The sequence below is a fragment of the Bos grunniens genome, chromosome 5, assembly GCF_055505025.1.
Source record: "Bos grunniens cultivar Pamir isolate PY7600 chromosome 5, Bosgru_T2T1.0, whole genome shotgun sequence".
NCBI lineage: Eukaryota > Metazoa > Chordata > Mammalia > Artiodactyla > Bovidae > Bos > Bos grunniens.
Window position 1 is genome coordinate 8,674,017 of NC_141169.1, and position 25,160 is coordinate 8,699,176.

At 37.8% G+C, this 25,160-nt stretch overlaps 1 long non-coding RNA gene across 3 annotated transcripts in view; it reads left to right on the forward strand.

Moving 5' to 3' along the window:
- LOC147371301 (uncharacterized) overlaps nucleotides 1–25,160 on the forward strand; it is a 190,861-nt gene that overhangs the window by 68,676 nt on the left and 97,025 nt on the right. The gene's annotated exons all lie outside the window — the stretch shown is intronic.

The window sequence follows — 25,160 nt, forward strand, 5'->3', positions numbered from 1 at the left end:
CATCATCTCTCGCGTTTTTAAAAACTCCCATAAAAAATTTACTAGCATAAGGATATTTGTAATAAAATTTGTTGGTACTCATCCCTGTGGACTAAAAAAAAAAAAAAAACCCTGTGGTTTGTGACAACCCTGCCTCTACTTTTGTCCCTGCAGTCCTCATTGATGATTTTCTTTTCTATCCTAATTTTATAACATAACCTAGTCCTCTTTAACATGGACAATATGTGAGTGCTCAGTCGCTCAGTCATGTGACCCCCATGGACTGTAGTGACCCCATGGAGCGTGGTCCACCAGGCTCCTCTGCCCATGGAATTCACCAGGCAAGAATACTGGAGTGTGTTGCCATTTCCTTCTCCAGGGGAATCTTCCCAACCCAAGATCCAACCCATGTCTCCTGAGTCTCCTGCATTGGCAAATGGATTTTTACCACTGAGCCACCTTGGAAGCCCAGCGTGGACAATGGGCTTCAGTGAATGATGGGACTGGCCCTACACGGCCTCTTCTGTGGCCCATATGTAGCAGGAGTTAGCAAGCTCTGTCTCATGCCCCAAATCTGGCTGATCATCTCCCATCTATTTTTGAATGACTCATGAAGAAAAATTTTTTTTTATGTTTTAGACGATTGAAAAAAATCAAGAGAAAAAGACTTCAACATTCTTAAGTAAAGTTTTATTGGAATAGAACCATGACCATTCATTTGCTCTTGTCACTGCCTAATTTCATACTATAATGGCAGTGTTGAGAAGTTGAAACAGAAACCATATGGCCACAAAATCTAACATATTTACTCTCTGGACCTTCTAAAGGAAAGTTTGCCAACTCCTACTCTATTGTAACATTGTTCAGTAGAAATATAAGCACATGTGTAGTTTTAAATTTTATGATAGCCACATTAAAAAAGAGTAAAAGAACAAAACGGCTAGGTGAAATTAATTTCAAAAAGATTTTATTGAGCCTAATAAATCCAAATGATCATTTCAATATGTAATAAGTCTTAAAACTTGTCAATATTTTGTATTGAGCTTCAGAGTCCATCGCACAGCTTGCCTTTACAGCACACCTCCGTTCAAACCTGCTGCATTTCAAGTGCTCTCAGCATGAATGGTTAGTGGCTACCACTCTGGTGAAGTTTTAAAGGATGTAGCTAAGAGGTGAATAATTTATCTTAATGGTAAGTATGGATATAAATTTATTACTAAAATTCAATAATATCCATGATAAGTATATGGCAGAACACCATGAAAGCCAAGTGTCTAAACTCCTTGGTCCTCGAGTTTGCATTGCAGAAAAGCTTTTTTTTCCCTTAGGTTTCTGGGGAGGGCAGCAGAACCTTGATAGGATGGAATTTTGTCAAGAGAAAAAGATGGACTTAATTTGTGGATTCAATTTTTCTGAAGGTTCTATAGAAATGAATGACACGGAAAAAAAAAAAAAAAAACAACCCAGGGGAACTTCATCTAACAAAAAGCACAATTGTCTCTAATTACTCAGGATAATCTATTTTAAACAGACCACTGGGACGACCACCTATTATTAAAAATAACTTGTTTGAATTGGACTCCTTGAAAACAGGTCACTGAGGATATTTTTAATATGGGCCACACTTTCCAAAGAGAACTATTTTTACAACCTCATGTAAGGCAGTATGACTGGCTTTCAAAGTTTGGAAGTTCTTTCATACTTAACATGCAGAATAGCACCTGACAGCCTTCCAAGTTACTAAAGGAAGACCTCCATCTTCGTCCTTGCCTTCACTTACCATCTGTTCTTTTTCAAATCATAGTGCCTTAGCTGTGCTGTGGAGATTGACAGAGTTAATGACTTCTAGCTCTGGCTCTTATTTCCAAGCACTAGGTAGCTCTAATTATCTTCCACTCTCTCAATTTCCCCAGCCGTTAAATGGGGATAATGACGACTGAAGAATGGGTATGATGTGACCTGGAGTTAGAAGTGTTCTGTTTTGTCTGTTTGCTTAGATGGAGAGAACACGGTGTTGTTTTAATGCTGTAGAAAAGCCAGAAAATGCCCTTTGCTATTTAGCAACTCATATGCTTCGCCTGCTTTAAAAGATCCAACTTTCCTTAATTAAGTTTGGCAACAAATGGGCATCTCCTTCAGGTAGAACCTGCTTCATAACAAAAATAAAAGGATTTGACAGCACGCTGGGACACTTCCTAGTTCAGTGCAGGGCATTAGAGGGTAATTCAATGAGAGGGATATATGGTCTGAGAAGGCAAAGGAGGACTCCTAATTTTATGAAGCAACAAAGCATGTTTGCAGCAGTCAACAGTGAGCCTCAAACGAGAGGGTTTTCCTGAGGAAAATCACTCACACCTGAAGAGAGCTCTGAGTTTTAGTGTTTGTTCAGTGTGGCCCTATCCTGTGCTGACAAAACACATCCCTTTGTGGATCATTCTTTGTGATTCTTCACTCTTAGGGCCCTGAGCCCTGTAATGATGTATCATCTCTACAGAGGGCAGGGTCTGCCTGATGATGGATGGGAGCACCCACAGTGAGGGAGATTCATCATCAGTTCCAGTTGAGTTATTTGAAATGACTCTGCCTGTGGCCGGTTGCCTGAAAGTACCCTGTAAAAAAGAATCTGGATGTGGCAGGACAGGCACGTTATTTCTGGACTGTGGCTGACCCTGCCATAAGAGCCTTAGTAAAAACGACTAACCAAGCGGTCAACTAAAATGAGAAGCAAAATTATGAGAAGGCGACCTGTGTCAGTTTGGACCTTTGACTCACTTCAAGGAAAGAGTAAATCGTCTAAGCAGGCTGCAGAGCCACTGAATGTGTCATAAAAGCCCCGTTTGGAAATTTCTGAGATTTATAGCATGGTTGTGGCTCAGTTGCTAAGTTGCGTCTGACTCTTTGCCTCCCCATGAACTGCAGCACACCAGGCCTCCCTGTCCTTCACCATCTCCTGGAGTTTGCTCAAACTCAGGTCCATTGAGTCAGTGATGCCATCCAACCTCTGTCACCCACTTCTCCTCCTACCTTCAATCTTTCCCAGGATCAGGGTCCTTTCCAGTGAGTGGGCTCTTCACATTATGTGGCCAAAGTATTGGCACTTCAGCTTCAGCATCAGTCCTTCCAATGAATATTCAGGGTTGATTTCCTTTAGGACTGACTGATTTGACCTCCTTGCTATCCAAGAGACCAATGATTTTGTTTTCATAGATCCGAGTTATTAGATAACTCAGATAACCACTATATCTACTACTGTGGGAAAGAATCCCTTAGAAGAAATGGGGTAGCCATCATAGTCAACAAAAGAGTCTGAAATGTAGTACTTGGATGCCATCTCAAAATCGGCAGAATGATCTCTGTTCGTTTCCAAGGCAAACCATTCAATATCAGAGTAATCCAAGTCTACACCCAGACCAGTAATGCTGAAGAAGCTGAAGTTGAATGGTTATATGAAGACCGAAAAGACCTTCCAGAACTAACACCCCCCAAAAATGTCCTCTTCAGTATAGGGGACTGTAATGCAAAAGTAGAAATTCAAGAGCTACCTGGAGTTAACAGGCAAATTTGGCCTTGGAGTACAAAACGAAGTAGGTAAAAGGCTAATAGAGTTTTGCACAAGAACACACTGGTCATAGCAAACACCCTTTTCCAGCAACACAAGAGAAGACTCTATACATGGACATCACCAGATGGTCAACACCGAAATCAGATTGATTATATTCTTTGCAGCCAAAGATGGAGAAGCTGTATACAGTCATCAAAAACAAGACCGGGAGCTGACTGTTGCTCAGATCATGAACTTCTTATTGCCAAATTCAGACTTAAATTGAAGAAAGTAGGGAAAACCACTAGACCATTCAGGTATGACCTAAATAAATGGATTTAAAGGACTAGATCTGATAGACAGAGTGCCTGGTGAACTACAGAATGAGGTTCGTGACATTGTACAGGAGACAGGGATCAAGACCATCTCCATGGAAAAGAAATGCAAGAAAGCAAAATGGCTGTCTGGGGAGGCCTTACAAATAGCTGTAAAGAGAAGAGAAGTGAAAAGCAAAGGAGAAAAGGAAAGATATAAGCATCTGAATGCAGAGTTCCAAAGAATAGCAAGGAGAGATAAGAAAGCCTTCCTCAGCAATCAATGCAAAGAAATAGAGGAAAACAACAGAATGGGAAAGACTAGAGATCTCTTCAAGAAAATCAGAGATACCAAGGAGAAGGCAAGAGCAACCCACTCCAGTAATCTTGCCTGGAAAATTCCATGGATGGAGGGGCCTGGTGGGCTTTAGTCCATGGGATTGCTAGGAGTTGGACACGACTGAGCAACTTCACTTTCACTTTTCACTTTCATGCATTGGAGAAGGAAATGGCTACCCACTCCAGTGTTCTTGCCTGGAGAATCCAGGGACGGGGGAGCCTGGTGGGCTGCCATCTGTGGGGTCACACAGAGTCGGACACAACTGAAGTGACTTAGCAGCAGCAGCAGCAGCAGCAGCAAGGAAACATTTCATGCAAAGATGGGCTCAATAAAGGACAGAAATGGTGTGGACCTAACAGAAGCAGAAGATATTAAGAAGAGGTGGCAAGAATACACATAAGAACTGTACAAAAAAGATCTTCACGAATCAGATAATCACAGTGGTGTGATCACTCCCCTAGAGCCAGACATCCTGGAATGTGAGTCAAGTGGGCCTTAGAAAGCATCACTACAAACAAAGCTAGTGGAGGGGATGGAATTCCAGCTGAGCTATTTCACATCCTAAAGTGCTGCACTCAATCTGCCAGCAAATCTGGAAAACTCAGCAGTGGCCACAGGACTGGAAAAGGTGTTTTCATTCCCATCCCAAAAAAAGGCAATGCCAAAGAATGTTCAAACTACCACACAATTACACTCATCTCACATGCTAGTAAGTAACGCTCAAAATTCTCCAAGCCAAGCTTCAGCAATACGTGAACCGTGAACTTCCACATGTTCAAGCTGGTTTTAGAGAAGGCAGAGAAATCAGAGATCAAATTGCCAATATCCACTGGATCATTGAAAAAGCAAGAGGGTTCCAGAATAATAGCTACTTCTGGTTTATTGACTATGCCAAAGCCTTTAACTCTGTGGATCACAATAAACTGTGGAAAATTCTGAAAGAGATGGGAATACCAGACCACCGGACCTGCCTCTTGAGAAATCTGTGTGCAGGTCAAAGAAGCAACAGTTAGAACCAGACATGAGACCACAGACTGGTTCCAAATCAGGAAAGGAATATGTCAAGGCTGTATATTGTCACCCTGCTTATTGAATTTATATGCAGAATACATCATGAGAAACGGTGGGCTGGATGAAGCACAAGCTGGAAATAAGATTGCTGGGAGAAGTATCAATAACCTCAGCTATGTAGATGACACCACCCTTATGGCAGAAAGTGAAGAAGAGCTAAAGAGCCTCTTGATGAAAGTGAAAGAGGAGAGTGGAAAAGCTGGCTTAAAACTCAACATTCAGAAAACTAAGATTGTTGCATCTTGTCTCATCACTTCATGTCAAATAGATGGGGAAAAAATGGAAATGGTGAGAGACTATTTTTTGGGCTCCAAAATCACTGCAAATGGTGACTGCAGCCATGAAGTTAAAAGATGTTTGCTTCTTTGAAGAAAAGCTATGACCAACCTATAAAGCATATTAAAAAGTAGAGACATTACTTTGTTAACAAAGGTCCGTCTAGTCAAAGCTGTGGTTTTTCCAGTGGTTATGTATGGATGTGAAAGTTGGACTATAAAGAAAGCTGAGTGCAGAAGAATTGATGCTTTTGAACTGTGGTGTTTCCAGAGACTCTTGAGAGTTCCTTGGACTTCAAGGAGATCCAACCAATCCATCCTAAAGGAAATCAGTCCTGAATATTCATTGGAAGGACTGATGCTGAAGCTGAAACTCCAATACTTTGGCCACCTGATGCGAAGAGCTGACTTATTGGAAAAGACCCTGATGCTGGGAAAGATTGAAGGTGGGAGGAGAAGGGGATGACAGAGGATGAGATGTTTGGATGGCATCACCGATGCAATGGACATGAGTTTGAGGAGGCTCCGGGAGTTGGTGATGGACAGGGAAGTCTGGCGTGCTGCAGTCCATGAGGTCGCTGAGTTGGACACGACTGAATGACTGAACTGAACTGAATGGAACAGAACAAAGGATAACCCTCTAAGTTTTCTACTTCAGTATGTAGAATGTAAACGTACCTCATGTGAGTTCAACAAAACTAAATAGAGCAGCAATGCTGTAAGCCTAGAAAAAAGCTTCTAGTTGACATTGCATTGCTCTATAGCTAGGAAGCCTTGAGAAGTTTATTAGTCTCATCTGGGCTTTTCTTTCCTAAATTTTGATGTGAATATACATTGAACTTGATGAGTTTAAGGCTGAATAGTCCAGTATGGGAGCCACTAGTCATGTGTGGCTACTGAGCTCTAGCAGTGTAACTTTTGCAACTGAGACTTACTTTTAAATATAATTTTAATTCATTTAAATTCAAATTTCAAACAAATGCAGTACAAATTTGAAATTGATTAGTTGCTGAAATAAAATTCACTTCCCTGGAGAAGGAGGGTTACATTAGGAACTTGGGATTAAAATAAACACACTTTATATATATATATACACACACATATATAATGTATATATAATAGATAACCAACAAGGACTTACTGTATTGTACAGCACAGGGATCTCTACTCAACATTCTGTAATAACCTATATGGATAAAGAATCTGAAAAAGAATGAATATATGTATATGTATAACTGAAGCACTTTGTTGTATACCTAAAACTAACACAACATTGTAAGTCAAGTATACTGTGATATAAAATTCTAAAAATGTACACACACATATAAATATCTGTAAGAAAACACATATACAAAGTTCATTTATCTTGTTTCTTTTTACTTCAACATGGCTACTAGAAAATTTACAGTTGCATATGTGATTCTCATTATATTTCTTGTGGACAGTGCTATCCTAGGGAAATAAGTTGTGTTCAAAATCCTGCTTCTATGGACACTTATAAAAATGACTATAAATATCCAGTAGAAATATTAATGAGTTTATATTTGTTATCCTTTCTATAAATATAATTTATTGTTTTTCCTATTTTAAGCTTGAAAGCAGTTTTTATAAGAGGGAACATATATTCTAGATGAACAGGGGTCAGAATATCACTTTCCTTAGGACTGTAAGCACCTCATAGTTACTCTTTATTAGTGTCTGCTCTGCAACTCCAGGTAGAGGCATTTATCTCCAATTTCACTTTCCTCTTTTTAAGAAACTGCTTAAGATGCATCTTTTAACTATTAAAGACTACCTTTGAGAAAGTTACTAATATAATCTCTCTTAGTTGAAGAACAAAAGTAATAAATGTTTGCCAACTTGGTGTCATTTGAGAAACATACATTTTCTGGATTTTGAAAGAATTGAGCTATTTGCTTTTTCTCCATCAGCAGGAAGGATCTTGGTGCCACTAGATCTTTAAGAGCAGTGTCTCAACCTTTCTTGCACAGCCCCTGACATTTAAAGGCCAGGGCAATCAAGCCCATCTCAGAGGTTAAAACTGCCAGTTCAAGGTTGCATATGCCAGCTTCTTCCCAATGCTGTATTCATGGCTAGGGATTTAAGATCAGCAGGTCATAATTTCCAGAAAGACAGTGCAGAGGAAAATGCACTTAGATTGTTTCATGTGGGCTGTATCTTTCCTGAACAAGTAAGATTGATACCCAAGCTCAGATCAGGCATGCTTGCCAAATGGCTGTGCTTACTAATTCAGATATTATTGTCATATGAAAATACTTCCTTGGCTATGTAGTAGTTTGCCTCAGGAAAACATCTTTATTGCAGACAACTTACATTTGATCATCCAAATGGGAAGCTTGTCCCCTTTAGCTCAGAATAGTATACTATGTTTTTGAGGGTTGAGATGACTTATTTTGTTTTCTCGGGTATTTTTTACATGTTTACAAAAACTGGGACTTTAACTTTTTGTGGCTGCCCTGAACCGTATCTAATCAGCATAATTCAAAGTTCTCTATTTAGTCTTTTGTCTGGATTTTGAGAGAAACCTAGCTGCTTTTCTGCAAACAATTTTCTTGTTTCTAACCATTGCAATTTCAACTAATTTCCTTGAAGATCAAGAAATATCCTTCACCCTAACTGCGTTTGAAGAGCTGCTAAAGGCTTATCACGCTAGAGTAAAACAACATTGCTCTAAGTGAATGCTTTTATATTTTTCATTTATGTATATTTAAATTGTTTGGAAGAAAAAAGGTAGAAATGATTCATTAAACTGAGAGTGTTTTCAAATTTCTTTTTCTCCCATTTCTTAGAATAATAATCACTGAAAATATCTTTTTCCAGGACCAGATATTTGTTTTTTCCCTAGCGTTATGACTTTCCAGGAAAAGCTGTTTGTGTTTTCCTGGCGTTATGACTTTCCTTTGTTTGCTGTGCTGGCTGATGACTTGTGTCCAAGGGAGGTGAGAACAGACTCTCTCTTCAAGGGGAAATCACTTCTCACAGGGAACTCAGAATGGCAGGCCTTGCAAATAAAGATATTGTGTTGATACAGATATGAAAACAAAGCATATCCATTGCCACAGATCAGTTGCCCAGTGTAGGGGGCATCTACCACTGCCTGCTTGAAGACTAATTGTGTGCCTTCTAAAGATAGGATGGGAGGATTACAGGTGGCCCAGATCACAAACCACCTTTTTAAACATAGCATACAGTGAAGGCCTTGAAGATCTTCTTGAAGATCACAGTGGTAGAAGCCCGGACCCACTGTTCAATTACTGTGTGACTGTGCAGCACAGTGAGAGAAGATATCTCAGTATTTTATTTTCTTAACCCATTGTTCTGTTGCCTGGCATTTTGTAAAACCTATTGAGCTGGGGAAAATCTGTCCATATTTTAGTGTTTGTTAAAAAAGACTTCTCTAGTTGCAAACCATTCTCAGAAAGTGTATTCTGAAGTTCTTAGTAATATCTTTATCAGGAAATGTGATAAAATAAAGCCTGTTAATTCCTGCTAAGGCTACCGAGAAGCTTACTGGCATGGATGTTCTCTCTCCTTTCCCTCTCTTCCCCTCTCCCTCTCTTTTGCCCTTCCCTTCCTCTCTCTTTGTCAAGGTTTCTGATGCTAATATCATTTCTTGTCCACACTGCTTGATTGGGTGTATGAAAGCTTTTACTAACACCAGTGATGCCATATACCTTGTCACCTCCATTTAGTTTTGATGTGATCTATCAGACATGTTATACGGCAGTGAAGAACAAATAATCCTCATAAGTTACGATAAAAGGCCATTAGCAACTACCAGAAATGAAGCGAATACTGAGCTGTTTACACTGTAAAATCACTGTTAGTGCCAGCATTTCAGGAACAAAATGAGAAGTGAAGTGGGAAATTTGGGCTTTGAACCAAAGAACATTTTCCCCATGTTTGGTTTTTCTCATTGGACCAGGAAGCCGTGCTTTTTTGTTGTTGTTAGAAAAAAAAAAAAAAAAGTACATGCTTCTTACAGAAAGGGAAATAATTATATGTGGTTTCACTAATTATATTCCTCATTCTTTCTTCTCTATGTGAAAACTTTCTAAAAGGAAAAAGCTCACATTATAAAGTCATGGATTGAACTTGTGTGTGATAATTTTGTTTAATAGAGCTGAATAAAATCAAGTTATCAAAGGGAATTTTTACGGCAAAACTATTTCTATGTACTGTTACCCAGTACTGGTGATTTGTTCATCTTAAATTAACTCCTTATGACAAATTATCCTATTGAGTACATTTTAAAAAAGATTCTGATATGTGAATAATGATGAGTCACTCCATCAAAATAAACCATCATCTATTTTCAAAGCATATTGAAGAAGGTATATCAGACAGAATAGACTAGGTAATTCTGGGCAACAACTATAAAATTATAGTGGCTTACTGAGGAAAAAAGATTCATTTCTTTTTTTATGCTACATGTCCATTTCAAGGCAGTTGTGGTTTTACTTCACTTAATCTTATGACAGACAAATCTAGGCAGCATATTAAAAAGCAGAGTTATCACTTTGCTGACAAAGGTCCATATAGTCAAAGCTATGGTTTCTGTAGTAGTCATGCACAGATGTGTTGGATCATAAATAAGAGTGAATGTAGAAGAATTGATGCTTTTGAACTGTGGTGCTGGAGAAGACTCTTGAGAGTCCCTTGGACTGCAAGGAGATCAAACCAGTCAATTGTAAAGGAAATTTACCCTGAATATTCATTGGAAGGACTGATGCTGAAGCTAAAACCCCAATAATTTTGCCATCTGATGCAAAGAGCTGACTCACTAGAAAAGACCCTGATGCTGAGAAAGACTGAGGCAAAAGGAGAAGGGGACTACAGAGGATGAGATGGTTAGATAGCGTCACCGATTCTGCACATGAGATTGAGCAAAATTCAGAAGGTAGTGAAGGACAGGGAAGCCTGGCATGCTGCAGTTCATGGGATCACACAGACGGACATGACTTAGCGACTGACCACCAATAACAAATCTTTCTTCTAGGTTCTATGAGCAAGTAGACATTTTCTGGAACACAGCCAATTAATTAAATTGACAAAGGCAATGAAGAAAATGCTAATCATGCACTCATTGTTCAAAAGTGATACCTGTCACCCCACAACTTTCATTGGTCCAAGCAAGTCACATGGGCAAATTTGTTAAAGAGATATAGTGTCCTTCCATAAGGAGGAGCTGTGAAAGGAGGCACCATATATGTGTGAACAATAATAAAATTTTTTTAGAGATTATACATCTTGCTCATATGAGATCAGAACTAATGCCTTTATAGTTTTCCAAACCAATTTCTTTTCCAATGTTTTACCTTAGAAACCTAATTGCCTCAGCTCTATGTATAATGAAAGAAAATCACCATATGTATGTTACTAAAACCTAACCCAGAATAAAAGAAAATATTATGTCCAAATGTTTATAGAGTAAGGAAAAAGGCAAGGTGAAGTGTGGACGGTGGGGTAGAATCTGACTGTCCCTCTATTAAGTTTAAAATTAGGATCAAGTTGTTATTGGCCAATATACCAAATAAAATCTTGGCCCATTTCTGTTTCAGATCAGCTAGGCACAATTATTTATTATAAAGAATTTACTATAGTCCAGTATATTTTGGGATTAAAATGGATTGTTTATTTAATAACATTTATTTTGAAGATAAGTGTAAGTGTGAAAACAATTTCACATAAGTTTCTGTTACTTTGCCATAAATATTTGGTATAGTAAATATGAAAGGGGCTATGAAGAATTTATACACTTTTACAGACATTTCTTAATCAACAGTGCAATTTTATACAGCTATGCCTGACATTTGGAATATTCGGGAGAAATTTATTCACATTTGGAGGAACATATCCTCATACTTCTCTGTTTCTTCATCTGGAAATCACGTCATGTAATTTGACATTAATATTGTCAGTTCAGTTCAGTTCAGTCGCTCAGTCATGTCTGACTCTTTGCAACCCCATGAATCGCAGCACACCAGGCCTCCCTGTCCATCACCAACTCCCGGAGTTCAACCAGACTCACGTCCATTGAGTCAATGATGCCATCCAGCCATCTCATCCTCTGTCGTCCCCTTCTCCTCCTGCCCCCAATCCCTCCCAGCATCAGAGTCTTTTCCAATGAGTCAACTCTTCACATGAGGTGGCCAAAGTACTGGAGTTTCAGCTTTAGCATCATTCCTTCCAAAGAACACCCAGGGCTGATCTCCTTCAGAATGGACTGGTTGGATCCCCTTGCAGTCCAAGGGACTCTCAAGAGTCTTCTCCAACACTACAGTTCAAAAGCATCAATTCTTCGGTGCTCAGCTTTCTTCACAGTCCAACTCTCACATCCATACATGACCACAGGAAAAACCATAGCCTTGACTAGACGAACCTTTGTTGGCAAAGTAATGTCTCTGCTTTTGAATACGCTATCTAGGTTGGTCATAACTTTCCTTCCAAGGAGTAAGTGTCTTTTAATTTCATGGCTACAATCACCATCTGCAGTGATCTTGGAGCCCCCAAAAATAAAGTCTGACACTGTTTCCACTGTTTCCCCATCTATTTCCCATGAAGTGATGGGACCGGATGCCATGATCTTCTTTTTCTGAATATTGAGCTTTAAGCCAACTTTTTCACTCTCCTCTTTCACTTTCCTCAAAAGGCTTTTTAGTTCCTCTTCACTTTCTGCCGTAAGGGTGGTGTCATCTGCATATCTGCGGTTATTGATATTTCTCCCGGCAATCTTGATTCTGGCTTGTGCTTCTTCCAGTCCAGCGTTTCTCATGATGTACTCTGCATATAAGTTAAATAAGCAGGGTGACAATATACAGCCTTGATGTACTCCTTTTCCTATTTGGAACCAGTCTGTTGTTCCATGTCCATTTCTAACTGTTGCTTCCTGACCTGCATACAGATTTCTCAAGAGGCAGGTCAGGTGGTCTGGTATTCCCATCTCTTTCAGAATTTTCCACAGTTTATTGTGATCCACACAGTCAAAGGCTTTGGCATAGTCAATAAAGCAGAAATAGATGTTTTTCTGGAACTCTCTTGCTTTTTCCATGATCCAGCAGATGTTGGCAATTTGATCTCTGGTTCCTCTGCCTTTTGTAAAACCAGCTTGAACATCTGGAAGTTCACGGTTCACATATTGCTGAAGCCTGGCTTGGAGAATTTTGGGCATTAGTTTACTAGCGTGTGAGATGAATTAATATTGTAGTCCCAAGTTATCTCTGTGACTGCTTTCTGGAAAAACTGTTTATCCAGTTCTGGATTCATGAGTCTTCCTTAACTTCATGGGGTTGGGAATAATGTTAAAGTTGATAAATTTAGCTCCAATTATTTATATATATATATAAATAAATAATTTTTATATATGTACATATATAATATGTATATGTGTGTATATATATGTGTGTGTATATATTATATATATGTATATATATTGTATATGTATATATATTGTATATATGTATGTATATATATATGTATATATATAAAGCCATTTGATGGAGTAGGGAGCTTTGTGGTATTTCAAAAATTTAATACTACCAATGCCTGCTATTTTATAATATAGTACCTGGTAAAAATTAATGTTTGTAAGTACTAGACTTGAAAGTGAGTCAGTCCTTAGGTACATGGAAAGAGCTCCCTATTGGGGAACATCTCAGAGGTCTTAAGAATTTGAATTATAGCCAAAAGAAGTTGAAGAGTAATTGGGAATTGAGAAGTTGAATTGTTGTGGACTTCAGTTTATTGCTTGGATGTTTGTGTTCCTTTTATTATATATTTATGGAGCATGGCCAGGCTGTTTGGTGATTTATAACAATATATATGAAACATGAATCTCTACTCTCAAGAGCTCAGAAACTAAAAATAAATAAAAAGAATGCCAGACCTGCAAATAAACTATGCAGTATGAGGAAAAGTGTGCCTCCTTCTATTTGCATTTAATTTTTCAAATCTCTATTAAATCATCTCTGTGCAAAATATTCATTGTCATGCTCTCTTTCTGGCTTATCTTAACTGCATGGTTGTGGAAACAACAGGTAACTATTTCCTTTCTCCACAATGTCCAATGTTATCAAAGCAGGGCCTTGTCTTACTATCCTTAATTTTAGAGTTAGAAGTTGACTCTCATGAGACAGTTGTTCCTTATCTTGCATGAACTAAACTGATTTTTAAACCATGACACCAGTTCGCAGCATATGATCTGTGGTGGCTAATCTGTCTTTAATGTAATGAGTGCATGTTTTATAATCTTAAATGTTTTGGTTTAGATTATGTTATTTATTTATAAACGTAAAATCAGATGAGATATCACAGTTGATGTTTAGATTTAAATAATCAAAACAGGTTATTTGAAGAGGGAGACTTCACAGTGGAGAATAAGGTGTGGATTTCAGGTTACAGAGTCCACAAATATTGTGGCTATTACTCTAAATAGACAAGAGTCGACTAATGAGAAAAACCCCAATGCTGGCAAAGATTGAAGGCAGAAGGAGACGGGGGTGGAAGGGGATGAGATGGTTAGATGGCATGACTGACTGCATGGACATGAATCTGAGCAAACTCTAAATAAAATGGACAGGGAAGCCTGGTGTGCTACAGTCCATGAGGTCTCAAAGAGTTGGACACCACTTAGTGACTGAAGAACAATACAAGAGAGACTTAACTATCTCATGGATATTACTATGTTGCTTATCTGTTTGAAACCAAAATTTAATATCACATTCAGGAAATTAAAGTAAATATCACTGAGTAAGAATGAGAAGCATAATGTGGTGTGGACCCTGTATAATTTTTTAAGTGCAGTTTATTTATGATATTGTGTTGGTTAAGGGGTACAGCATAGTGATCTGCACATTTTTATAGATAATACTTCATTTAAAGCTACTACATTGACTGCTTCCTGGTGCTGTATGATATATCCTTCTTTACTTTATACAGCATAATGTACAACTCAATCCTGTTCACCTGTCTTGCTCTCCTTCTTCCCTCTCCTCAATGGTAACCACTAATTTGCTTTCTGTATCTGTGATTCTGTTTCTGTTCTGTTCTATTACTTGATTTGTTTAATTTTTAGATGCCACCTATACTATTTGTCTTTGACTAACTTCTCTAAGGATAATATCCTCCAGGTCCATCCATGTTGTTGCAAATAGTAAAATTTCATTTTTTTAATAGCTGAGTCGTAATCTGTTGTGCATTTATAGACCGTGCTTCTTCTTTATCCAATCATCTGTTAAAGGAAATTCAGCTTACTTCCATATCTTGGCTATTATAAAGAATTGTGCTGTGAACAGTAGGATGCATGTATCTTTTCCAATAAGGGTTTTGATTTTCTTCAGATAGGTTCCCAGGAGTAGAATCACTGGATCATGTAATATTTCTGATTGTAGTTCTTCTTTGCAGCACCTCCATACTGCTCTCCGCAGTGGCTGCCCCCACGTACATTCTCACCAACAGCGTACAAGAGTTCCCTTTTCCTCGACATCCTCCACAACATCTGTTATTTGCGGTCTTTTTGATGATAGCCATTCTGACATATGTGAGTTTAGATATTCTGTTGTAGTCTTGAGTTGCATTTCTCTAATGATTAGTGGTGTTGAGCATCTTTTCATGTACCTGTTAGCCATCTGTATGTCTCCTTTGGAAAAACGTTTATTCAGTTCTCCTGCCCATTTTTTAATTGGGTTGTTTGTTTTTTTGATACTGAGTTGTATGAGCTGTATATGTATTTTGGATACTAACCCCTTATCAGTCATGTCATTTGCAAACATTACTCAGTAGACTGTGTTTTCATTTTATCCATGGTTTCCTTTGCTATGAAGAAATTTTAAGTTTAAATAGTCCTATTTGTTTATTTTAGCTTTTGTTTCCTTTGCCTTGGGAGATATATATAAGAAAATATTGCTAGAGTTTACATCAAATATGCTCTGCCTATGTTTTCTTCTAGGAGTTTTGTGGTTTCCAGACTTAAATTTAATTTTATAATAAATTGTTATTAAAAATAAGTGTTCAGACATTTATTATTTATTTGAAAATTTATTATGAGTTTAATTTTGGGTTCTCTATTCTGTTCCATTGATCTATGTATCTCTTTTTATACCAGTACCATACTGTCTTGATTACTATAGCTTTGTGAAATGGCCTGAAGTCTGGGGGGGATATGCCTCCAGCCTTGTTAAATTTTTATCAGGATTGCTTTTGAAGTTCAGGGTTTTTGTGGTTCTATGTAAATTTTAGGGTTAGTTGTTCTAATTTTGTGAAAAAGATCATGGTTATTTTAATGAGAATTGCGTTAAATCTGTAGGTTTCTTTGGGTAAAGGTGTTAGTCACTCAGTTGTGTCCAATCCCTTGCAAATCCATTGACTGTTGCCTACCAGGCTCTTCTGTCCACGAAATTCTCCAGCAAGAATCCTGGAGTGGGTACCCATTCCTTTCTCCAGGGGATCTTCCCAACCCAGGGATTGAACCCAGGTCTCCAGCATTGCAGGCAGATTCTTTACCATCTGAGCCAGGGAAGCCTGGCCATTAAAAAAATATGGATTCTTCCAATCCATGAATGTGAAATATCTTTCCATTTCTTTCTATCATCTTTAATTTACTTCATCAGTGTTTTACAGTATAGGTAAAACAGTATAGGTCTTACAACTCCTTGGTTAAATTTATTCCTAGATATTTTATTCTTTTTGATGTGATTTTAAATGGGGTTATTTTCTTGCTTTTTCTTTCTGATGGTTTATTATTAGACAGTCAGTATATTTTTGCATATTAACCCTGTATCTACAAACTTTATTGAATTTATTTCTTAGTTCTAGTAGTTTTTTGATGAAGACTTTAGAGTTTTCTGTATTTAGTATCATGTCATCTGTACACAGTAACAGTTTTACTTCTTTCCTTCTAAGGTTGATTCTTTTATTTCTTTTTCTTGTCTGGTTACTGTGGCTAGGCTGTCCATTATGGTGCTAAATAGAGGTTGTGAGAATAGGCATCCTTGGCTTGTTCCTGGTTTTAGAGGAAAAATTTTCAGCTTTTCATCACTGAGTGTGATGTAAGCTATGGGGTTGTCATAAGTGGCCTTTACTGCAGCCATGAAATTAAAAGAAGTTTGCTCCTTGGAAGAAAAGCTATGACCAACCTAAACAGCATATGAAAAAGCAGAGACATTACTTTGCTGACAAAGGTCCGTCTAGTCAAAGCTATGGTTTTTCCAATAGTCATGAACAAATGTGTTGGACCATAAAGAAGTTTGAGTGCTGAAGAACTGATGCTTTTGAACCATGGTGCTGAAGACTATTGAGAGTCCTTTGGACTGCAAGGAGATCAAACCAGTCAGTCCTAAAGGAAATCAGTCCTGAATATTCACTGAAGCTCCAATACTTTGGGCCACCTGATGCAAAGAACTGACTCATTGGAAAAGACCCTGATTCTGGGAAAGATTGAAGGCAGGAGGAGAAGGGGACAACAGAGGATGAAATGGTTGGATGGCATCACCAACTCCATGGACATGAGATTGATCAAGCTCCGGGAGTTGGTGATGGACAAGAAAGTCTGGCATGCTGCAGTCCATGGAGTTGCAAAGACTCAGACACAACTGAGCGACTGAAATGAGCTGAACTGAACTGTGTTGAGATTTACTCCCTGCATACCAGCTTTGATGTGAGTTTTTATTATGAACGGATGTTACATTTTGTTGGATACTTTCTCTGTATCTTTTGAGATGATCATGTGATTTTTATCTTTGTTTTGTTAATGTAGTATATAATATTGATTGGTTTGTGGATATTTAACCATCCTTGCATCCCTGGAATAAATCCCACTTGATCAAGATGTATGATCCTTTTAATATATTGTTGAATTTGGTTTACTAATATTTTATTAAGGATTTTTTGCATCTTTCTTCATCAAAGATACTGGCCTATAATTTTATTTTTTTGTAGTGTCTTTGTTAGGTTTTGGTATCATGGTAATGGTGGTCTCAGAATAAATTTGAGAGTCTACCCTCCTCATCAATTTTTTGAAATAGTTTGGAAGGGATAGGTACTAGTTCTTTTTTATACATGTTTGATTGAATTCCTCCTTTGAAGCTGTCCCATCCTGGACTTCTGTTTGCTGGGAGATTTTTGATTACTAATTCAATTTCACTGCTAGTGATCAATCTGTTCAGATTGTCTGTTTCTTACTGATTCAGTCTTAGGAGTTTGTGTGTTTCTAGACATTCATCTGTTTCTACTATTAGGTTGTGCAATTTTTTGGCATAGAACTGTAGTATTCTACTTTGATTTTTTTTGTGTTGCTGTGATATTGGTTGTATTTTCTCCTCTTTCTTCTTTTGTTTATTTGGGTTCTCGCTCTTTTTATCTTGCTCAGCCTGGCCTAAAGCCTGACCCTCAGGGCTTCAGCTCCAGCATCTTGGCACCTGACCCTGCTGCTGATAGAACGGTGACAGCCGCTGAGCACAGGAGAAGCCCCAGCTCACACCTGGTTCTGCCTCTAGTCATTCCATCTGTGGTCTCACCTCCCACTAGTGTGATAGCTGCCAATATAATTTATCTGCAGAAACTGACAAATATTTTGATTCAGGAAAATATAGCAAAGGTGTTAGTTTATGAAGATTCAAGTGCTTTCTACTCTATAGAAATAACAAGATGTAAGAATACATGTATTTACCTTTATATCGCTAATAGAGTATACACATTTTCTTTTTTTTTTTCCTTGTCTTTTTTTTTTTTTGAGTTTTTTTTTTAAATTTTATTTTATTTTTAAACTTTACATAATTGTATTAGTTTTGCCAAAAATCAAAATGAATCCGCCACAGGTATACATGTGTTCCCCATCCTGAACCCTCCTCCCTCCTCCCTCCCCATACCATCCCTCTGGGTCGTCCCAGTGCACTAGCCCCAAGCATCCAGTATCGTGCATCGAACCTGGACTGGCATCTCGTTTCATACATGATATTTTACATGTTTCAATGCTATTCTCCCAAATCTTCCCACCCTGTCCCTCTCCCACAGAGTCCATAAGACTGTTCTATACATCAGTGTCTCTTTTGCTGTCTCGTACACAGGGTTATTGTTACCATCTTTCTAAATTCCATATATATGCATTAGTATACTGTATTGGTGTTTTTCCTTCTGGCTTACTTCATTCTGTATAATAGGCTCCAGTTTCATCCACCTCATTAGAACGGATTCAAATGTTTTCTTTTTAATGGCTGAGCAATACTCCATTGTGTATATGTACCATAGCTTTCTTATCCATTCCTCTGCTGATGGACATCTAGGTTGCTTCCATGTCCTGGCTATTATAAACAGTGCTGCGATAAACATTGGGGTACACGTGTCTCTTTCCCTTCTGGTTTCCTCAGTGTGTATGCCCAGCAGTGGGATTGCTGGATCACAAGGCAGTTCTATTTCCAGTTTTTTAAGGAATCTCCACACTGTTCTCCATAGTGGCTGTACTAGTTGAGGTATCAAAAACACATTTTCTTTAGCATGCTAAAATAATACAATCACTTCATGATAAATAAAAGAGAAAAAATTGCCAAAATAATTAAAAACCTGAAAAAATTAAGTTTTTAGTGAAAAGAAATTAATATGAGTTAATGACTGCCGGGAGCTGTTGACTATTCCCTTGTATTCAAAAGCAGAGACATCACTTTGCCAACAAAGGTCCGTCTAGTCAAGGCTATGGCTTTTCCTGTGGTCATGTATGGATGTGAGAGTTGGACTATGAGGAAGGCTGAGCACCAAAGAATTGATGCTTTTGAACTGTGGTGTTGGAGAAGACTCTTGAGGGTCCCTTGGACTGCAAGGAGATCCAACCAGTCCATTCTGAAGGAAATCAGCCCTGGGATGTCTTTGGAAGGAATGATGCTAAAGCTGAAAGTCCAGTACTTTGGCCACCTCATGCGAAGTGTTGACTCATTGGAAAAGACTCTGATGCTGGGAGGGATTGGGGGCAGGAGGAGAAGGGGACGACAGAGGATGAGATGGCTGGATGGCATCACTGATTGGATGGACATGAGTCTGAGTGAACTCCAGGAGTTGGTGATGGACAGGGCGGCCTGGCGTGCTGCGATTCATGGGGTCTCAAAGAGTCGGACACGACTGAGCAACTGAACTGAACTGAGGAATAATGGAATTTTGAACTCTTGAAAATTCGCATTTGTTGTTTTGTAAGCATCACTTATATGGTCTATTTTTTCTGACACCTGAATTTCAAACAAGTGCAAGTTTTCTCCATATAACTGAAAAGGTATTGTGTATGTACAACCATATGTATGGACTCGTAAGTATTAATAGCATATAAGATACAGTATTTCTATTTTGCTTACCTAAGATTTTTATTCTGAAGCTTAAGCACTGTGCCATGGGCTAATATGTTATATGAGAATGGGATGTTTCTGTTTTATATTGAGAATCACTTTAATGATAAGCCTTGCTATTATTAGGTATTAATAGAAAACTCCTCCCAGAGACTCCACTCAAACATTACCTCTTCATTGGACCACTTCAGGCCTCTCAGTCACCAATTCTTCATCTGTGTCTGTGTTCTTCTAGTATTTTATATATGTCTTTGTTATATAACTTGTACTGTTTATGTGTCTTTATAACTTGTTTTAAATATATAGCATTTTATATACGTCTTTATTAAATAACTTGTACTATTTGTCTTTCTCTTTCATGATACATGGAGCTTCTTATTTTTGACTCTTTCCTTCTTAAAATAATTTCTCTGCTTCCTAAATTTAATGCTGTTAAGACTATTAGGTTTTTTAAAATGGCTATTGAATCATGTATTAGATACTATTTCTATTATTTAGAAGTTTTCTAGATATAGTAACTTTTTAAGGTAGAGGATAATTATTATTCCTATTTTAAAGAGAAATCCTAGATATTTTCATGGGCTTATTGGAGGTGTGATTTGTCCCATTTCAGACAGTTAGTAAGTATAGATTTGAAACTCAAGATTTACATATTTTGTCCATAAAGCTTTGTCCTCTGAGTAGCTGAAACATGAGAATTCTCATTGATGCAAATGTTGATATTTAAATTGAAAGATATAGGAAAATGTAAAACAGTAGAGCTTTAGATAAAATATTAAGACAAACAAAGTTTAATTAAAATATTCAAGGGTCTGAAATGATTGTGGGTTGGTATGGATTTAGATCAAGATATTGTTTTTATTTTATAAAAATAATATTTCAAACTATTGGGTGGAATTATTATATTGTTTTAGTTAATCATGTAACATACATACTCCCTTCATATTTCTGTTATGAGAAAAAATAATGATATTTTCAGTAACTTCCTTAGAATTCTCTGACTGTTTCTCAATGTGAAATATTATTGGATCATAGAAAAAAATGCATTCTTACACTGGGGGATGTCTTTGGATAGTGCAAGAGTTTCTAACAGAGAATGAAAATGAGAATCAGTGAGGACCCTGAAAGTTTAAGAAAAATTTTATATATGTAAATTTTGCATATGCATTTTTCTGGGAAGAAGTTTATAGCTTTGATGAAATTTTCAAAGTTGTTCATGACCATGTAGAGGAAAGAGCTGTGGAACAAGAATTAATTTGAATCCCATTTATAGACTCCTGTATATAAATTGCTTACCTTATGGGGCTGATGGGGAATTTAATGATACAGCAGAAGAACAGGTTTTGGAAGCTATAAAAATTCTTGCAATATATAGTATATTTCTCATCTTCATCTATTGCTTGAGATTAAAGTCCAGATTTTCATCTTGGCATTCAACAACATGGATGAATTTTATCAAGCTGCCTTTTCCGTCTTCTTTTCCCCATATTATATTCTCCAGTCAGACTGTGTTATTCACTCTCACAGGATACCCACATTCTCACTCCTCTGGGTTCTTGTTAATGCTGTTCACTCTGTCCAAAGCCCTTCCTGCCAATTCATCTCTTCTAAATTTTGTCCAAACGTCAAGGCTCATTTCTGGGAGAGGAAATGGCGACCAACTAGTATTCTAGCCTGGGGAACCCCATGAGCAGAGGAGCCCAGTGCGCTACAGTCCAAGGGGTCACAGACTTAGCAATATGGGGGGACATGACTTAGTGACTAAACAATAACAAGACACTTTTCAAGAGCTACTGGCTCCATGGAACCTTTTCTGTTTTCTCTAGAAAGAGCTTGTAAAAATACCCCTCTCAATTAATAGCACTTTGTAACCTCTAATGATTTTTAATATATTTTATTTAACAAAAAGGGATATGTGTGTATCCTATAACTTCTCTCTTAGCCTATATGCTCCTTGGATCAAAGACCACATTTTCCTCAAGTTTATATGCGCCTAAAACCCAGAATAAGAACTTACAATAAGCTAGTTTGCATGAATGATATAGATATTCAAATTCAAGAAATAAAATATATTCCTTTCTTTCAGAAGAAAATCCAATGTACCTTGTATAGCACTTATGTCAGTATCTGAGCCTATGTATGCATAAAAAAGTGTTAGTTGATCAGTTGTGTCCAACTCTTTGCTACCCCATGGACTAGCCCACCAGGCTCCTCTGTCCATGGCATTCTCCAGGCAAGAATACTAGAGTGGGTAGCCTTTCCCTTTTCCAAGGGATCTTTCCAACCCAGGATCAAACCCAGGTCTCCCCCATTGCAGGCAGATTGTTTACCATCTGAGCCACCGTTTATATGTCATTCAGTTGCTACATCATGTCCTACTCTTTGCGACCCCATTGACTGCAGCATGCCAGACTTCCCTGTCCTTCACTATCTCCCAGATTTTGTGAATAGACAAAATCATGTCCATTCAGTCAGTGACGCCATCTAGCCATCTCATCCTCTGTGGTCCCCTTCTCCTCCTGCTTTCAATCTTTCCCAGCATCAAGACCTCTTCCAATGAGTTGACTCCTCTCATCTGGTGGCCAAAGTATTGGAGCTTCAGCTTCAGTCCTTCCAATGAATATTCAAGGTTGATTTCCTTAGGACTGTCTGGTTTGATCTCCTTGCTGTCCAGAGGACTCTCAAAAGTCTTCTCCAGCATGACAATTTGAAAACATCAGTTCTTCAGTGCTCAACCTTCTTTATGGTCCAACTCTCACATTTTTACATAACTCCTGAAAAAGTCATAGCTTTGACTATATGAATCCCCCAACACATGCATAAAGTGTGTTAAAATGAATTTGTGTGTGCTTTTGTTAAAAGTCATTAAATTATGTTTTATAAAGGTAGTTAACTTTGGCTTCAAAGTAATGAAACTTTCATTAATATCAACTATAGAACCTATAATATTTTCCTCTTTTTTACTTTTGGTGATTCTTTTCTGAAATTACTTCTGTTTCAGAACTGGCTATCCAGACTGCCTAATCCAATTACCACCCATTCCCTTCCTCACAAAGTACAGCTCCTTGATCTGCTTTCATTCCCAACTCTCTTTGTTTGTAGTAGCTGAATATTTCAGAATAAAGTGTCTGGGGAGCACTATTGTAGAATATTAAGAAATATCTTGTCAGTGGGGAGTCATTGCTCTTCTACCCCCTCATTATTCCACAGAGAAAGAACGAAAGTTCAGGATTTCTTTTTCCCCAGTAATACAGAGGTCTGTGAAAGTATAGCCTGTTAATAAGCAGTGTTAACAGCATGCGTTGGTTAATGATTGGATACTCTATAGATGCAACAACGCAAGTGTTGCCCTTTCACTTATATAAAAGGTCTTTGCTCTGTGTAGCTGGAAACTCAAATTTAAGTACATGCCTACTTTCCAGAGGTCAATATTTGGCAAAGTATTACCTATCACAGTTCCTAATTACCTTTAGTGTAGTTTTTTTCTCCTTTTACCTAAAATGATTCCTGAGGGACAGAGAGAGACAGAGATAGGGTAAAATTGAGTTAGGATAGCACTCAATGAACTTAGGTGGAATAAATTTCTTGCCTGTGATGAAAACAATCAATCTCAGGAACCCTGAGAAACGTACTTATCGATCATAAAGAACATTGCAAGGGAAAAGATATGAGGAGAGATTAAAGTTATCACAAAAGGACTAGAAATTGGCTTCCTTCTCTCAGTGAGTTGTCATACATTGTTTTTATCTGTTTATCAAAACACTATACTTGGAACAATAGGTGAAACTACAGGAAACAGAAAAAGCAAACACACACACACACAACACATATACACAATCCCCAACAACCTTTTAGCAGGAAGTAAAATCTTTTGAGGAGAGATCCTCTAAATCTTTACTTTAAGACAATGGTGTATTTAAAAGAAATGAGATTTCAATAGACCTTAACGAAGCTTGATTTCACCTTCGTTAATCAAGTCGCCTCTGCTTGAGAATGTGAAGGCTGCACTAAGATATTTTTAGAACCGTTTTATCACACATTTCATGCCTTTACAGCATGTAGTTGCTAATTTTCTTAATAAGGTCACCTTTCAGTAAATGGCGTGTATTTTCAAATTCATGTGGGGTTCTTGCCTAAAAATTGGGCCAATTTATGTGAGCTGAGGATTCTTATTGTATCCCAGGTGTCTTTCTTATTACAGTATGCCCAAATCAGAAGAAATGGCTTTGGCAGCACTTATTCCTGTTCATTTCTGTCTTTCTTCTTATGGTCCAATGAAAGAATGAATGATGTCGGCGTTAACTTCTTACCCAGGTTCTCCATGCTTGGAGATCTTCAAAGGCAGGGATAATTTCCCCCTTTCTTTTGTGCCAATACACGGTGCAACAGCACAGGCTCTCCACAGAGAAGAGGCTCAATACACCTTGTTAACAGGGGACTGAAGTCCCATAATCAAGTGGGGAAAGATTAAAGAAATACTCATACTGTCTCAACTCAAGGGGAGGCAGAGTGAGAAAGTAGGTCCTGTCACCCTAGCTGATGAGGCTTAGGAATCAAAGGCTCTCTCATTTGGAGAGCTGGCCATGTGCGTTCCTAGCATCTTAAGGTCAGCTCTGCCCTAGTGTATAGGCTCTGTTATTTTGCTAAAACAGCAGGAGGGACTGGTGATCACTTTCTCTGAGCGTCTTGCCCCACGTCTTCCTCAACTTGTAATTTTCATCCCCATGTGAGTCCCTTAATAAAAAATCCTAAACCTTTTGCCTCAGAACTGTCAAAAAATATATTTCAAGCTGATGAGTGTTACGGTGTCAAAGACAGTTTCTAGTAAAGATCATGAGTGTTCTAGAGTGCTAATTGAAACAGCAGGAGAGAATGATTATTTTCCAGATATCCCAGGGGAGTTCCATGTGCCAAGGTGATGGTATAAATAAGCTAGACTAATGGACTTTGATTTCTTAAGCCACAGACCAAATGCATAAATTTTAAGAAAGAAAAGTTTTTTTGTGCCATGAAAATTTGATCAATACCATTTATAAATTAATATAAAAAATCTGTTTAACACAGATGAAAGGACTCTTCCATATGGTAGTACTTCATTTGCTTAGAATCTGTCTGAGGTACAAATACTTTTATTTTGATGTATGCATTTTCTTTGATATAAAATCATTACTTAGTGGATCATTTTTTAAATTTATTTTTTTAGTGAAGGATAATTGCTTTATAGAATTTTGTTGTTTTCTGTCAAACCTCAACATGAATCAACCATAGGTATACATAGATCCCCTCCCTTTTGAACCT